At 37.1% G+C, this 18,619-nt stretch overlaps 1 long non-coding RNA gene across 1 annotated transcript in view; it reads left to right on the top strand.

The window, feature by feature from the left end:
- Nucleotides 1–18,619, top strand: part of LOC133260561 (uncharacterized) — a 55,944-nt gene that overhangs the window by 5,419 nt on the left and 31,906 nt on the right. The window lies entirely within an intron of this gene.

The following is an 18,619-nucleotide window of genomic DNA, read 5'->3' as shown; positions in this document are numbered from 1 at the left end:
GCTAATTTTGATTAGTTCAAAAATATTTTTCTAGGTTGTCAAATATTGGATATCTTTGTCTATGATGCCTGTCATTTGAATAGAAATCCTTAACTTTAATTTTGTCAAGTCCATCAATATATTTGCTTTATGAAATGTGCACTTGAGGTTTTATGCAAGTTCTCTTCACCTCTAGATTATGAAGGTATTTGTTTACATGATTTTCTGAGTGTAGCCAAACCTAATCCTAAGAAAATGGAGACAATTTAAATTCAGAGTAGAGACGACAACAACATTTTTTTCTAGTGTCTTTTAAGTTATGAGGTAACTCTAAAAATTCAAATAGGAACCAATACCCAGAACATTTTGAGACTTTGTGAATTTCAGCTTTATCCAGTTTTGCCCTTTGTTGCCAGGAAAGCAAAGTATTTTTAGATGCTCCTTTTCCCACCTAAAGGAAGAAAAACAGAAGAAAAATAAAAATATTGAGTCCTTTCCCCCTTGCTTTATTATTAATCATAGCAGCTTCTCACAACTTTTAAAGCAGTTTCCTTTAAGTGTTGTAAAGTATTACAAATAAATGTTATATAATGATGATGATGATGTCAGAATATTTATACTAAGAACAAAGAAGGAAAATTTTTAAATCACCTAAATGAATACCTTGGCACTCCTTTACGATTTTAAAAGCTTTATGGCTCTGTTTCTTAAAACAATTATTAGATCCTCTAGTTTCCGCAGCTGCCTTTTAATAGAAACAACTATTTACGAATTCACCCTATAAAAACATGCTAATTATTAATATAATTGATCACTTGGTTTTGCCTTAAGAATTAACAGGTAAAAGTAAAAAACTAAAGCTCTAATTTTCATTAACAAGTGGATACACTTGTTATTAGAATTATCTGCCTTTAACTATTTATACAAATGCCCACTTGTGCAGACCTATCTTTCTAGAAAAGTTGCTTTTTACAGTTTTACAATGAAAGTACATTATTCTGTTTACTTACTTTTTCCTTAGAATGCATTTCAAAAGTATAAGTTGAGTATATTGTTGACCTAATTTTATCGTATAAATCCAACAATTGTTTGCTTGCTGTTTCCAAGAAACAGAATTGCTTAAGCCTATTCCGACAGAGGATGAGATGGCTGGATGGCATCACTGACTCGATGGACGTGAGTCTCAGTGAGCTCCGGGAGTTGGTGATGGACAGGGAGGCCTGGCGTGCTGCGATTCATGGGGTCGCAAAGAGTCGGACACGACTGAGCAACTGATCTGATCTGATTCACATTTATGTTTCTTAGCAGCCGACAGATAATCAACAAAACAGAAATAAGAATCTCTTCTGGTTCTGTTTTCAAAACATAATAAAACTTATATAAGAAAGAGAAATTCCATATAACAAGATATTAGTATTCATAGGAATTTAATTTTTATAGATTAAGGAGAAGCAGTTTTCAGAGCATTTGAATTATGTAAAAGACTATATAGATGTTAGTAAGTCTGACTTGAGGAGTCAGAAAGCCCTGAACACCTTTGCAGTGCTTCTGTTCTTTTCATGAACACCACTGGCCCTTTGTACTAAAGGTTATTGTTGCCCTGTTCTTAGATTCCCTTTATACCGGAAGGTATACCCAGCCCCACTTGTTAATTATGTTGGCTGATAACCCATGGGTACTTTCTTCCCCTGAGAGGCTATGGTCTCACCATTAGGGAGGCAGCCCACAGCCAGTGACTAACTGACTCTGGGGTAACACAAGTTAACCTTTGACTCAAGGTGGGCAGAGAGTATTTATTTAATACACAATGGTTATAGTTAATATGAAGACCATATGAAAACCATTTCCCATATAGTTTCATGTGATCCTCATAACCTGCCTTATCCTTTTGATTTTCATTTCAAAGAAATGGAGAGTCAACTAGAGTAAGTGACCTTTTAAAATTTATAGTGAGCAAGTGGCAGGTCATGGTGATTCTTGCTGTTTAGTCGTTGTCATGTCCGACTGTTTGAGACCCCATGGACTGCAGCTTACCAGGCTCCTCTATCCATAGGATTTTCCAGGCAAGAATACTGGAGTAGGTTGCCATTTCCTTCTCCAAGGGATCTCCCTGACCCATGGATTGAACCTGCATCTCCTGCATTGCAAGCAGATTCTTTACTACTGAGCCACCAGGGAAGTGGCAGGATTAGAATATGTAAATAGATTCTCTAACTTGAGATACATGACTGTAGCATAACTGCTTTTTCTAAGTAAGAACACTAAGTCTGATGAGAATGACAAAAGGGAAAGCACTAGATTTATGTTCTCTCTCAGATCACGAAAGAGAGGACTGATAAACTGTCCATGGAATGAAATAAGTGGAAGTCATCTGAATTATTCTTTATTTTCTTCAATGACAGGATCCATGTGTGATGGTTAGTTTAATGTGTCAATTTGGCGAGGTCAAGTATTATTCTAGATGTACTACGAAGGTGTTTTCTGGATGAAATTAACATTTAAATTGGTGATTTTTTAGTAAAGCAAATTGCCCTCCATAATTGCCCTCTGACTCAAAGAACATGAATTTGAGCAGACTCTGGGAAACAAAGAAGGACAGGGTAGCCTGGACTGCTGCAGTTCATGGGGTTGCAAAGAGTTGGACAGGACTTAGCAACAACAGCTCCATAATGAGGGTGGGCTTCAATCCCATCAGTTGAAAGTTTACCTTCCCTTAGAAGGAATCTGGCAGCAGAGTGCCGTTGGATCCAACCTGTAATTCTACCCTGGGTCTCCAGCCTAAAAGGACCTAAAAATTTTAAACTTGCCAAGCTTGTGCAATAAAGGACCTAAAAATTTTAAACTTGCCAAGCTTGTGCAATCACAGGAGCCAGTTACTTAAAATCAATCAGTCTCTATCTCTTTCTCCCTTTCTATAGATATAGATATAATCCTATTGGCTCTGTTCTCTGGAGAACCCTAATTAATATACTAGGCTTGCCCAGGTAGTTGAGTAATCAACACCTGGAAAGCAGCAAAGTAAAACCAAAAATACGCTCTGAAAGAATTCAAACCTTTATATAACCGTGACTCAATTCAGATATCCCACTGACAGCTTCCAAATGTCAGAGTTCTCCTTTGTTCCTATCCTCTTTTCAGAGGTAGATGCTTCTCTTTGTGTCTCAATTTGGACATCATAGAAAGAGGCAAACTGTGGCCCAAATATCAGAAAATAAATCTATAAAATATCTTAACAATCTCCCACAACAATCTTACTCTAAAAATAACCCAGAAAGGTTTATTAAAAGACTGCCCAACATGGATGGTTAGTTAACTAAACCATGGACTAGAACCCAGGTCTTCTGACTTCTGGTCCTTTGCCCTTTGTGTCTCTTTATATACAAATTTTTACATACTGCAGTTCTAGACACTGTAAGAATAAAAGCCTGTGACTTCAAGGAACTTAAATTCTATTTCACTGAGCAAGAACCTATGAAGGCTATAGTAATAATAATAATATATGGCAAATAGCAAATAACATATTGGATATAATCTAGGGATAAATGAAGTCTATAGAAAATAAGAACTAGTCAAAGTAGACAGCTTATTTCAGGCTGAGTTTCCAGGGAAAGATTAATGAAGAATTCTAGGTACTAAGATGATGCGGTGAAAGTGCTGCACTCAATATGCCAGCAAATTTGGAAAACTTAGCAATGGCCACAGGACTGGAAAAGATCAGTTTTTATTCCAATCCCAAAGAAAGGCAATGCCAAAGAACACTCAAACTGCTGCACAATTCTTCTCATCTCACATGCTAGTAAAGCGATGCTTAAAATTCTCCAGGCTTCAACAGTACGTGAACTGTGAACTTCTAGATGCTCAAGCTGGATTTAGAAAAGGCAGAGAAACCAGAGATCAAATTGTCAACATCCGTTGGATCATCAAAAAGGTAAGAGAGTTCCAGAGAAACATCTATTTCTGCTTTATTGACTATGCAAAAGCCTTTGACTGTGTGGATCACAACAAACTCTGGAAAATTGTTCAAGAGATGGGAATACCAGACCACCTGATCTGCCTCTTGAGAAATCTATATGCATGTCAGGAAGCAACAGTTAGAACTGGACATGAAACAACAGACTGGTTCCAAATAGGGAAAGGAGTATGTATATTGTCACCCTGCTTATTTAACTTATATGCAGAATACATCATGAGAAACGCTGGGCTGGAGGAAGCACAAGCTGAAATCAAGATTTCTGGGAGAAATAACAATAACCTCAGATATACAGATGACACCACCCGTTTGGCAGAAAGTGAAGAAGAACTAAAGAGTCTCTTGATGAAAGTGAAAGAGGAGAGTGAAAAAGCTGGCTTAAAACTCAACATTCAGAAAACTAAAATAATGGCATCTGGTCCCATCACTTCATGGCAAATAGATGGGGAAACAGTGGAAACAGTGACAGACTTTTATTTTCTTAGGCTCCAAAATCACTGCAGATGGTGACTATAGCCATGAAATTAAAAAATGCTTGCTTGCTTGGAAGAAAAGTTATGACCAACCTAGACAGCATATTAAAAAGCAGAGACATTACTTTGCCAACAAAGTTCTGTCTAGTCAAAGCTATGGTTTTTCCAGTAGTCATGTATGGATGTGAGAGTTGGACTACAAAGAAAGCTGAGTGCTGAAGAATTGATGCTTTTGAACTGTGGTGTTGGAGAAGACTCTTGAAAGTCCCTTGGACCGAAAGGAGATCCAACCAGTCCATCCTAAAGGAAATCACTCCTGAATATTCATTGGAAGGACTGATGCTGAAACTGCAATACTTTGGCCACCTGATGCAAAGAGCTGACTCATTGGAAAAGACCCTGATGCTGGGAAAGATTGAGGGCAGGAGGAGAAGGGGACAACAGAGGATGAGATGGTTGGATGGCATCACCGACTCAATATGAATTTGAGTAAACTCCAGGAGTTGGTGATGGAAGGGGAGGCCTAGTGTGCTGCAGTCCATGGGGTCACTAAGCGTCAGACACATCTGAGCGACTGAACTGAACTGAACTGAGGTACTAAGAATTAAAGTCCTACAGAAGTTTACAATCTAGATGAGGCAATAATATATTTTTTTAATGCTAGGGTTATATGCTTACATACAGAATATGTACTATGCTAGAATTAAAAATTTAGGTCAAAAAGGCAGAGGAGTTATAGGAAGAGAATATTCCTATGGTTTGGAATTGGAAAATGGATCGTAGTAAATGTATTTTGTATTTGTTCTTTTAAGATGGGTAGGATTATGACAGGTATTTTGGGTAGGCAGTTGATTACAGGATGAGCCAAGGTCATAAAAGCAGGAATGACAATACAAGTTCAGGGGAGAGTGAGAACCTGTTGAGGATGGAAAATTTATTAGACAAGTATTTACTGAGCATTTATTAATATTATATGTAGGAAACTTAAATTGAGCCCAGATTACAGAGGATCATGAGTGCTAGGGTCTCAGATTAAAATTTACTTCATAGACAGTGAAGAATCTTCAGCCTTGATGATTTTTGAACAGGATTAAATATTTTTTAAAGTGTAATTTAAGATGACTATATCTGGTAAAGACAGTGAGCAAGGTGATCTCTTGGAAGGACACTGAAATGACCTAAGCGTAATATGATAATGGTTCCACATATTGCTGGTAACAGTGTTGGTAGATTCAAGGATGTGGTTTTATGACATTTGATATTATCACTTTATAGGACACAAGTTTATGAATCTTCCCTTGTCCATTATTCCAGCCACCACTGGGCTACCTTAAGTAGATTATACATGAAAAATAGTAGCAAAATATAAAACAAAGTGTCACTTTATTATTACCTGGGCTAATGTCCAATAACTCCATTGTAGAGCTATAATAAAGCTTTGTGGGACTCTATAGTATAAGTATTATGTCAGTCATCTCAGGCTGCTGCAACCAAATACCATAATCTTCTCACAGTTTTGGAGGCTGGAGTTTGAGATTGGGATAGCTGGAGAATTCAGGTGAAGACACTTTTCATGGCTGACAAATGCCAGCTTCTTGCTGTGTAAGAACACAGCAGAAAGAAAAAGATCTCTCTATTCCTCTTCTTAGAAGGCCACCAATAATATTGGGGTAGGGCCCCACACTTAGGACTTCATTTAACCATAATTGCCTCCTACATCCAAAATATAGTTACACTGTGGGGTTCAGGCTCAATACATGAATTTGGGGATGAGAGAGAGAGACACAATTCAGTCTCTAGCAGCATATTTTCCAACGTGCTATTTAATATTAAAAAATAAAATGTGACATACAGTATGTATGGCACTGTAAACTCCATGACTTTCTAATAGTAAAGGTTAATGCCAACTGGGAAGAAATAAACTGAATCACATGATCTCTTTATCAGATACTAAGATATATTTTGATCCTTCAGGAAACTTTCTCCTAAAATTGAATTATAAAAGCACTTTATGGTAGGACATGAGAACAAAACTCAAATCAGAAAATAAAGATAACTAGTTTGGAGGATTAGAAGAATAAAAATTCTAATGAAAGAAAAGGGAAATTGGCAAAGATGTTAATTGGAAACAAAAATATACATTTGTTAATTTATAATGATGAGAAGTTTTACAAAATGAAAAATAAAACTAAATATGACATTTTCTATAATATACAAGATGTATTTGTCAAAGTAAACTTCAGTTTGTATTGCTGTTTAGAAAGGAATTGTTAAAGTCATTGAATTTTTTGCAGATGTTTCTGTGGCAAGATATGAAATCGTAAAAGTGTTGGTACTTATTAACTAACAAGTCAAACCATGTGTATTTGGGAGTTTATAGAATAAAGATAATGAGGTCTTACTGAGTTAATTATCACAAGATTGGTGGGTAAATTTCATCACCTTTTTAAAACATAAGATTCAACCTTAACGCACATTAAAATGCAGACTTCCAAAAATACCCTAGTAGTAACAATGTAGCTAAGACATTTAAAGTAAAGTAAAATATATTTCAAAATTTAAAATGAAGTTTAAATACTTACAGATGAATCTTAGAAATGCAAAAATGAAAAGAGGAATTTAATTTTTTTATAATTTTTAAAATTTGTTTCCTTTACACATGATTTAACATCTTCACAGCAAATACTTTATAGCATTTCCTTAGAGATCAAAACAGGAAGAAATTTCAAAATTACTTCTTGTGCCCTCACTGAATAATGAGCACTTTGCTCAGGAATTCTGTGAAATCTGGCTAAAAACTGCAGCAGCATCACAGTGTTTACTACACAGCTTTAGAAAAGAATTGATTTATTCAAGGTCATTCTTTCCTTTGGAAGTTTACTTAAATTGAATTTTTTTTTCTTTTTTTGTGGGAAGGCCAAGACTATTGCCAGTTTATAGAATGTATATTTTCTTGGTCATATTGACTTTATGGACCTAGTTCTGCTGAAATTAACTTTATCCTTGGTACTTTGTGGAAGTCAGACTCTTTCCTTTAAATCGCTGTATTCCATTCCCATTCCAAACATCTGCACGTATAATATGGTAGATTTCGCACAGTGGTAAAGAATCTGCTTGCCAATGCAGAGGATGTGGGTTCAATCCCTGGGTCGGGAAGATTGCCTGGAGTAGGAAATGGCCACCCACTCCAGTATTCTTGCTTGGAAAATTCCATGGACAAAGGAGTCTGTCGGGCTACAGTCACAGATTCAGACATGACTGAGCACATATACATAGTCTTAAGAATAATGCACTGAATTTATCTCTAATTTATCCCTCTTCCCCCACTTGGTAATCTCGTTCATTTTCTACATCTATGAGTCTGTTTCTCTTTTGTAAATAAGTTCATTTGTATCCTTTTTTTTTTTTTTTAGATTCCACAAATTTGTCTTTCTCTGGCTTTCTTAGTATAATAATTTGAGTTTGGCATTAAAATACACACATTACTATATATAAACTAGATAACCAAAATGGACCTACTGTGTAGCACAGGGAGATATACTCAACATCTTGTAATAATAACCTATAATAGAAGAGAATGTTTAAAAAATAAACATTTATATATATGAATAACTGAATTACTTTACTGTATACCTGAACTTCTTTACAACATTATAAATCAAGTATACTATAATAAATTCTTTTTAATTTTCATAAGCACTAAAAAAGAAAATAATACTGAAATCACAAGGTTTTGTTAGAAAATTTAGAAACTAAAATATTAAAGGTATAGTTGAAGAGTCTTCTCCAAGTCTCTCCAATTTAGATATACAGTAGCTATTAAAGTTTGGTTTTTAAATAACAGTTTTTAGCAAACTTACTAAACAAGCTGGAATCAAGATTTCTGGGATAAATAACAATAACCTCAGATATACAGATGACACCACCCGTTTGGCAGAAAGTGAAGAGGAACTGAAGAGTCTCTTGATGAAAGTGAAAGAGGAGAGTGAAAAAGCTGGCTTAAAACTCAACATTCAGAAAACTAAGATCATGGCATCTGGTCCCATCACTTCATGGCAAATAGATGGGGAAACAATGGAAACAGTGACAAGCTTTATTTGGGGATAGGGGCTCCAAAATCACTGAAGATGGTGATTGCAGCCATGAAATTAAAAGACACTCGTTCCTTGGCAGAAAAGCTATGATCAACATAGACATCATATTAAAAAGCAGAGACATTACTTTGCCAACAAAGGTCTGTCTAGTCAAAGCTATGGTTTTTCCAGTAGTCATGTATGGATGTGAGAGTTGGACTATAAGGAAAGCTAAGTACAGAAGAATTGATGCTTTTGAACTGTGGTGTTGGAGAAGACTCTTGAAAGTCCCTTGGACTGCAAGGAGATCCAACCAGTCCATCCTAAAGGAGATCAGTCTTGGGTGTTCATTGGAAGGACTGATGCTGAAACTCCAGTACTTTGGCCACCTGACGCAAAGAACCGACTCATTGGAAAAGTCCCTGATGCTGGGAAAGATTGAAGGCAGGGCAAGAAGGGGACGACAGAGGATGAGATGGTTCGATGGCATTACTGATATGATGGACATGAGTTGAGCAAGCTCTAGGAGTTCCTGATGGACAGAAAAGCCTGGTGTGCTGTAATCCATGGGGTTGCAAGAGTCAGACACGATTGAGGGACTAAACTGAGTGACTAAACAAGTGAAATTAAAACAGATATCTGAGCCATATTGTAAATTAATAGCATTTTTATCATTGGAAATTTCTATTTTAAATAAAATAATTAATTTCTTCAAATTTTAAAAACAAAAGGATAAGTATCTACTCTTTATAGTTTAGATGTACATCTGGGTATAACCTTCAAAATATCCAAATGATCTATAAGACATTTTACCTTTCAGTGTAATTGTTCACTCTTAAACAGCAGTGTCATCACCTACCTAGACATTTTACATTAACTTATAGGAATATGCAATATAAAATTGAATGAAATATAATACATTGTTTTCTAAGTAAAAGGATAAACACAGGAGAAGACACAGTAATATGGCAAAGTTTAATATATTTTATGAGTTGCAGGACACTTAAAATGTATAAATTGATAGGATTAGATATGAATATTACTGAAATAATAGGACTTAGGAAAACTTATAAGAGAATTAGGTTAAATGTTTTCTCTATGGAAAGACAGGTTGAATTCACTTTTTTCTCTTCTTTACATTGTCTTTACTATTTCTCAGTTTCTTAAGGCAGAAATTTTATTTGGCTGCTCACTAGATATCAACTTTCAATGGAACTTTGTACTGATATTAAAGAGCATTATTTGAAAGCTCAGAAGGTAATAAAGTCAGTGACCCTTTATGGATAATATTTTCTGGCTGACACTCAACGTGTCAGAGTTGAGTATTTACAATAGAGATTACATGGCCTGACCAGCCTAAAATATTTACTACCTCGCTCTTGAAGAAAAAGTTTGCCTATCTACTCCTGCACCACAAACCTGGATTTGTACCTTTGTTTCCTTGAAAAATACATCAAGTTCCTCTAAGCCACTCATTTCACACTTACAAGATATGGATAATAGTAGCTAACTCATGAATTATCATGCAGATTGAATGTGGAAGTTTAGGTAAAGCACTTAGTACACAGTAAAGTGAAAGTGAAGTCACGAAGTCGCTCAGTCGTGTCCGACTCTTTGTGAGCCCATGGACTGTAGCCTACCAGGCTCCTCCGTTCCTGGGATTTTCCAGGGAAGGATAGTAGAGTGGGTTGCCATTTCCTTCTCCAGGGGATCTTCCCGACCCAGGGATCGAACCCCAGTCTCTTGTGTTGTAGACAGACGCTTTACTGTCTAAGCCACCACTTCCTAGTATCTTATTAATCCTAGTGTTAATAAGTGTTGGCTGAAATTATGAACTTGAATCAAGGCACACTTTGTTCTGTATTATCTCATAGATTTGTTTATAGATACTTCAGTTGTTAGCCAACACAGTTCATAATCTTCACTAATGTTTTAAGTAATAAGTTGTTAACTTAAATGGAATGTCTTAAAACAAAAAAATTCATATTCATTCATAAAATTTAATGTATCATACATGGTCATCTCTCTTACCATGTAGCTTTATTCTGATTTAATACATTTTGAAGAGCCTCTAATACTGATTAAGATAGAGTAAGGATAGTCCACCCTGACTTTGCCACTGAATGCAACCAAAAGCTCTGGACTGAAGGCATGGAACATCTATCTGACGACTAAGAAAACTTTATGGCTGCCAGGAAGAGTAAAAAAGAAAGGTACTACTTGGAGTATGCTTGAAGTATGAACAACTTGGTGGTGGGTTTCCTGGTTTCATTTTTGTTTTTTCACTTTCTGACCTGAAGCTGAAGGAGCCCAAATATCAGCAGAGCATACCAGCATGGTCCAAAAAAATAGCAAAGAGAAGTATTATTTTTCTGGTTTGAGAGGTGAGAAGGAGAAACTATCATGAAATAGGATAGAGAGGGTAGGGACACTTTTTCTGTCTTAATCTTGCCTTCAGGTGAGCCCCAGTCCTAAAACTACAGCCCGTGGGGGCAGGGCAGTAGCAGGGGCCTGGAAAGCACTTATACCTCTCAAGGAGGAGAATTCTGATCTCTGACTAGAGGGACTGTGGTTGAAAGAGTGTGAAGAGAATCTTTATTGCTTTTGTGTTTTTTCCTCTCTATCCACCTGCCACCAGTTTAGCCACCAGAAATGGATGGTAGAATGGAGAGATTAAAGTTCAAAATTACTCAACATAAAAAACACAGGACATTTTGAGAAATTATAAGGAAAATGTCACTCAACAGACACCAACTCTGAAAGGAACTAGATGCTGAAAATAATTGAAGACTTTAAAGCAGCTAACCATGTCCCAAGAAATAAGGGAAAGTACTATTGAAAAAGAAACAATAGAAAATCACAGGAGAGAAATAGAAGCTATAAAAAAGAGTCAAATGGACATTTTAGAAGAGAGAAGCAAAATAAATCATAATGAAACCACTGAAAATCTTACAGGAAATCCACTTTAAATAGAATGATTGTTAGTTTAAAAGTAAAAGGATGGGAAAAGGTAAACCAGCAAACACTAATCACAAAAAACTTGAGTATTATATTGACAACAAGCAAAGTAGACTTCACAGCAAGGAAAAGTACAAGAAATTGAGTGTCATTACATAATTATTTAAAGGGTCAGTTCATCAAGAACACATGATAATTAGATTATGTAACTAATAGAAGCACTTCAAAATGCATGAAACAAATATTAATAAACTGAAAGGAAAATAGATATATTAAAAATTAGGGTTGGAGATTTCAACTTCTGTTAATTTCACAGACCAGATAGACAAAACAGTCATCAAGAATGCTAACGAGCAATCAGCTGGAACTAATTGACATTTGTAGATACTCCATTCAAGAATAGCTGCTGCTGCTGCTGCTAAGTCACTTCAGTCGTGTCCGACTCAGTGTGACCCCATAGATGGCAGCCCACCAGGCTCCCCAGTCCCTGGGATTCTCCAGGCAGGAACACCGGAGTGGGTTGCCATTTCCTTCTCCGATGCATGAATGTGAAAAGTGAAAGGGAAGTCGCTCAGTTGTGTCTGACCCTCAGTGACCCCATGGACTGTAGCCTTCCAGGCTCCTCTGTCCATGGGATTTTCCAGGCAAGAGTACTGGAGTGGGGTGCCATTGCCTTCTCTGTCAAGAATAGCAGATATAATAATTCTTTTCAGGATAAATGGAGTATTTACTATAATAGATGATAACATTAAAAATCTTGAAAGAATTAAAGAAATCAAAGCATATCTTTGCCTTAAAGAGATTAAAGTAGAAATTAACTTTTTAAAGTTATATGGAAAATCCCCCAATACCTGGAAATTAAATAATATATTTCTGAATAGCCCATGGGGCAAAAGCAAAATCAAGCCATGATGAAATACCACTACACAATCTTGCTGCTGCTGCTGCTGCTAAGTCGCTTCAGTCGTGTCTGACTCTGTGCAACCCCACAGATGGAAGCCCACCAGGCTTCCCCGTCCATGGGATTCTCCAGGCAAGAACAACTGGAGTGGGTTGCCATTGCCCTCTCCAATGCATGAAAGTGAAAAATGAAAGTGAAGTTGCTCCATCATATCCGACTCTAGCGACTCCATGGACTGCAGCCTACCAGGCTCCTCTGTCCATGGGATTTTCCAGGCAAAAGTACTGGAGTGGGGTGCCATCGCCTTCTCCAACACAATCTTACATATTCCTTGGAATGGCTAAAACGTAAACTAACAGAAAGACAATACTAAGGACGGGAATGGAAACAGAGCAAGTGGAAAGTCTCCTATTTTGTTGATCTAAATGTAAAGTGCTCTAGTAACTCTGAAAAAGGTTAGGCAGTAACTTGTAATATCGAATATGAATTTAACCATTTGACCCTAGCAACCCCACTCCTAAGTATTTGTTCTAGATAAATAAAAAACTTTGTTCATATAAAATCCTACACATGAATTTTCTAGCAGTTTTGTTCATAATTTCCAAATGCTAGAAAGAAGTTTTTGACAGAATATATAAGCAAACTGCTCATACAACAATAAAATGGAATATTATTCAGCAATATAAAAGAACAACAATTGTTACAACATGAATAGCTCAACATTAACAACTCAATAACATGAACGCACTCAAAGGCATTATGCTGAGTGAAAGAAGTCAGTTTCAAAAGGTTTTATTCTATTTAGTTCATTTATATTACATAGAGGAGCTAATTCTACAGAAACAGAAAACATATTAGTGGTTGCTCTGCAGTAAGAGTGAGTGGGGGAAGAGTGTATAACTATAAAGGAGTGGCAAAAGGGAGTATTTTGTGGTGATGGAGATGTTCTGTATGGTGGTTACATGAATCTTTCAGTTCAGTTCAGTCGCTCAGTCGTGTCCGATTCTTTGCAACCCCATGAATGACAGCACGCCAGGCCTCCCTGTCCATCACCAACTCCCAGAGTTCACTCAAACTCACATCCATTGAGTCAGTGATGCCATCCAGCCATCTCATCCTCTGTCATCCCCTTCTCCTCCTCCCCCCAATCCCTCCAGGCATCAGGGTCTTTTCAAATGAGTCAGCTCTTCACATGAGGTGGCCAAAGTATTGGAGTTTCAGCTTCAGCATCAGTCCTTCCAATGAACACCCAGGACTGATCTCCTTTAGGATGGACTGGTTGGATCTCCTTGCAATCCAAGGGACTCTCAAGAGTCTTCTCCAACACCACAGTTCAAAAGCATCAATTCTTCGGTGCTCAGCTTTCTTCACAGTCCAACTCTCACATCCATACGTGACCACTGGAAAAACCATTGCCTTGACTAGATGGACCTTTGTTGGGAAAGTAATGTCTCTGCTTTTCAATATGCTATCTAGGTTGGTCATAATTTCCTTCCAAGGAGTAAGTGCCTTTTAATTGGCTGCAATCACCATCTGCAGTGATTTTGGAGCCCCAAAAATAAAGTCTGATGCTGTTTCCACAGTTTCCCCATCTATTTCCCATGAAGTGATGGAACCAGATGCCATGATCTTAGCTTTCTGAATATTGAACTTTAAGCCAACTTTTTCACTCTCCTCTTTCACTTTCATCAAGAGGCTTTTTAGTTCCTCTTCACTTTCTTCCATAAGGGTGATGTCATCTGCATATCTGAGATTATTGATATTTCTCCTGGAAATCTTGATTCCAGCTTGTGCTTCTTCCAGCTCAGCGTTTCTCATGATGTACTCTGCATAGAAGTTAAATAAGCAGAGTGAAAATATACAGCCTTGATGTACTCCTTTTCCTACTTGGAACCAGTCTGTTGTTCCATGTCCAGTTCTAACTGTTGCTTCCTGACCTGAATATAAGTTTCTCAAGAGGCAGGTCAGGTGGTCTGGTATTCCCATCTCTTTCAGAATTTTCCACAGTTTATTGTGATCCACACAGTCAAAGGCTTTGGCATAGTCAATAAAGCAGAAATAGATGTTTTTCTGGAACTCTCTTGCTTTTTCCATGAATCTTTATGTGTGTTAAAAACCAAAGAACTGTACACTAAACAAAAAAGAAAAATGTTTGACTGCATGTATATTTTTAAAAATTGTGACAGTTGCAATTTCTTTATTTACTTCATTAATTAGAGAGTAACAATTAATAACTAGGAAGCAGGCAGAGGTTAGGTCCAAGATGAACTTGTTGCTTCTTCTAGCAGTGTAACAGACCTAGTTGTTGACCATTTGACAAAATGTTGGAATAAGAATTCATTTTTAAATATTTGAAGGAACAAAATTATGTGAATAACTTCTTGATAATAACTTGATAACATTTTTGTTTCTAGTGGTTACATTTGGGGTCTCTTGTTACTTAGGCTCTTCTATTACAACTCAAATATTTTATAAAAATTTTTAGTAAAAATTTCTTTATAAAAGCAAGATTCTTCTGGAGTAATTCAGACTTGACTTTTAAGAAGTGTTTGCCAAGATGTTCAACATCAGTGATCTTGTTCCTTTTGAATTCCAGTAAATCTAATCCAAGTTGAATTACTAATTAACTATGTAATTCTTGAGTAAATCATTGAACAAACTCTGCCCTCAGTTTCTTCTTTCAAAAAACAAGAATTTTATGTTAAGTATAGGACCCACACCATCCAAAGACATCACATTTTGTGATCCTAGTAGTATTCTGTAGCCATTTATGAAAGGAATAACTCTGGGTCCATCCAAAAACATCTTGTCAAAGGCTTACCTAGCCACAGTTTGATTTCTTGCTACACTGGGCAGTATAATGCTAAACTCAAGTATTATTAGTAATATCTTCAGGCTGAGCCAAATTCCTAAGGTTGGGTTCAAGGAAGTGAAAAGTGAAAGTTACTCAGTCTTGTCTGATTCTTTGCAATCCATGGACTGTAACCCGCCAGGTTCCTCTGTCTGTGGAATTCTCCAGGCAAGAATACTGGAGTGGGCAGCCATTCCCATCTCTCCCAAGTGTGGTGAAGAGTAAATCACATAATACATGAACATATCTAACAGAATGCCTGGCCCATACTAATTTATAATTATTAGATTCATGTAAACATCAATTTCTATTTTTTCTTGAAGTTAATGAGAATTTAGGAGTAGTTGTCTGTATTTTCAGCACACAGGACTGAAAAGCATAACGTCATAGGTTCATTAGGAAACACATTTACCACCATTTCTACACTTGTGAGAGGAGGGGACAGGACAAATATAAAAGAGACACTGATGTATAGAACAGTCTTATGGACTCTGTTGCAGAGGGAGAGGGTGGGAAGATTTGGGAGAATGGCACTGAAACATGTATAATATCATGTATGAAACGAGTTGCTAGTCCAGGTTTGATGCACGATACTGGATGCTTGGGGCTGGTGCACTGGGACAACCCAGAGGGATGGTATGGGGAGGGAGGAGGGAGGAGGGTTCAGGATGGGGAACACATGTATACCTGTGGCGGATTCATTTTGATATTTGGCAAAACTAATACTATTTGTAAAGTTTAAAAATAAAATTAAAAAAAAAAAAGAAATGTGATAGAACTGAGAGAGAGGGGAAAAAAAAAAACAGTTGAGGAAATCAATACCTTAAACTGTGAAAGTTAAATCACAATTTCACCTGTTGTGTGTCACCAACAGCAAACATAAAAATATAACCAAAGAAAATCTAGGAGCACCTTGGAAAACTCAACTGTCACTGACGCTTCAATTAGATCATCTTTCAGTTGCAAAGATTATCATCCCTCATGTCACTGAGTCCAAGCTTGTATTGCTCACCACGAAACAGGCCAGTAAATTGAGCCAAGTTGTTGGAAAAAGGATGAGTGACTTTATTCCAAAATCCAGCAGAGGAGATGGTGGATTAGGATCCAGAAGAACCACCTTCTCAGGGTTAGATATCTTTTATACTGAAAGGGTAGAGGCTGTGACTAGTTGCTGCAACTTTTTGGTGCTGGTCAAACCCTGGAGGAGATGTGGTCATACTTTGCAAGAGCAGCTGTCTGCATAGGCCTGGTCATGACGACATTCCTGTTAACAGAGAAAAATGTTATTCTCTCTTCTGCAGCTTCTTATCTCTGTAAGAATGAAGTGTTATACTTCAAAGGTCAAACTAGGAGGCAGAGCCTTGAGATAAGGCTGTATGTTTCAGGCTATAGGCAACATTCTTTTACAAAGGTGTAGACCAGCATGACTAAGGACAGGCAATAGAGCACAGAGATTGGAGCAAAAGGATTCCATCCAATACGGGGTCAGATTTGTTCTTCTCTGCTACAGAGGGTACACACACTTCTTACCTAAATCATTCGGTTTTCCAGCTGTAATTATCTATATATTCTTTCTTGGTAACTATGGTGATTTGAAAGGAAGTCCTTCCATATCAATTTCCTATGGCTGCTGTAAGTATATTACAAACTAGTTGGCTTAAAAAACCAGAAATTTAATTTCCTCCCCGCTTGTCCCCTCTCCTCCTGTCCTGTCTCCCCCCATCAGCTACTCTAATTCATTCTCATCTTCCAGGATAGAGACCATAGTTTTGTATTTTATTTTAATCTACCATTGACTGCAGCATAGAGCCAGAACTTAAGTGTAGGTTTATAATCATTACAATTCTATTTTATGATCCCCAAAATTTTGTTGAGTTCAGTTGTCCAAAGTCCTTGAAACGGTGTATTTTGAAGAACCTGAATGGGAGAATTTGAAAGCTAAGGGAGGAATAAATTATCTATATCAGCGGTCCCCAACCTTTTTGGCACCAGGGACCTGTTTTGTGGGAAACAGTTCTTCCATGGACCAGGGAGTGGAGGATGGTTTTGTGATTTTTCAAACGTGTTACCTTTACTGTGCACTTTATTTCTATTACTATTACATCGACTCCATCTCAGGTTATCAGGCATTAGATCCTGGAAGTGGGGACCCCTGATCTATATGATATATAGGAGAGGAGGGATGATCTATAACAGGAATTAATCAGTCTGTGAGACAACAGTAGGAACACTGAAAAAATGATGCATTTTGTCCAACTTGTTCATCAAGATGCAGAGCTTCTCACATAATAGTAATTCTACATTTATTGAGTCAGAGCTCTGTGCCAAGGATGGTGCTTAATGTGTCATACAGCATGTCTCAGCTAATCCACTGAGCAATCCCATGAGAGAGAAACTCTTTATTCTCCCAACTGTGGTTTAAAGAAGTTAACTAGTTTTTCCAGGTCACACAATTAGCAAATGGCAGAGCTTGATTTCAAAGCCCAGTGGTTTGACTCCAGAAGCATACTCTGTCTGGAAAATTAGAGGATAGCATTGGCTTGCTTATTTATAACAGCCTGTTTCCATGATTCAAAGACTGGGAGAAGTGACTGATAAGTACTTCTGTATTTTTTAAACACTTCTCTTTCTGTTGTCCTTGATTTAAATATTCATTCTATTTCTGTAAATAAAAGGCTTTTTTATTGCATAGTTGCCTATTGTTTCAGAAATGTCAATAGATAATTTAATCTGTATTTTCCCAAATTTCTTTTTAATAACTTTAGACCTTTGAGATTCAAAACTACTACAACTGCTTCTTTGTAAATAAAAGCATAATTTATCTATATGTGATTGCATGTGTGTTCAGTCACTAAGTCATGTCTGACGCTTTGCAACCCCATGGATGTAGCCTGCCAGCCTCCCCTGTCTATGGGGTTTTCCAGGCAAGAATATTGGAATGGTTTGCCATTTCCTTCTCCAGAGAATCTTCCCAACATAGGGATTGAGTCCATGTCTCCTGCATTGGCAGGCTAATTCTTTACCACTGAGTCATGTGAAAAGACCTCAATATGTGAATGTTAATATATAATTAAAGTTTCTCAAGATGAAATTCAGTCAAAATTAGAATAAAACAAAAATTCATTTGTGCACTGACCAGTTGATTTTCTTAAAGCAGACGGTTTATTATAGTTTATTATACTTAACATAGGGCTTTCTAGGTGGCTCAGTGGTAATGAGTACACCTACCAAGCTGGAGATGTGGGTTCGAATCCTGGCTCAGGAAGAGCCCCTGGAGAAGGAAATGCCAACCCACTCCAATATTCTTGCCTGGGAAATTCCATGAACAGAGGAGCCTGGTGGGCCACAGTCCATGGGGTTGCAGAGGACTTGAACATGACTTAGCGACTAAACAATAACAACAAAAATCTTCAT

This window comes from Bos javanicus, chromosome 14 (assembly GCF_032452875.1).
Source record: "Bos javanicus breed banteng chromosome 14, ARS-OSU_banteng_1.0, whole genome shotgun sequence".
Classification (NCBI taxonomy): Eukaryota; Metazoa; Chordata; class Mammalia; order Artiodactyla; family Bovidae; genus Bos; species Bos javanicus.
This window is presented reverse-complemented; position numbering and strand designations above follow the sequence as displayed.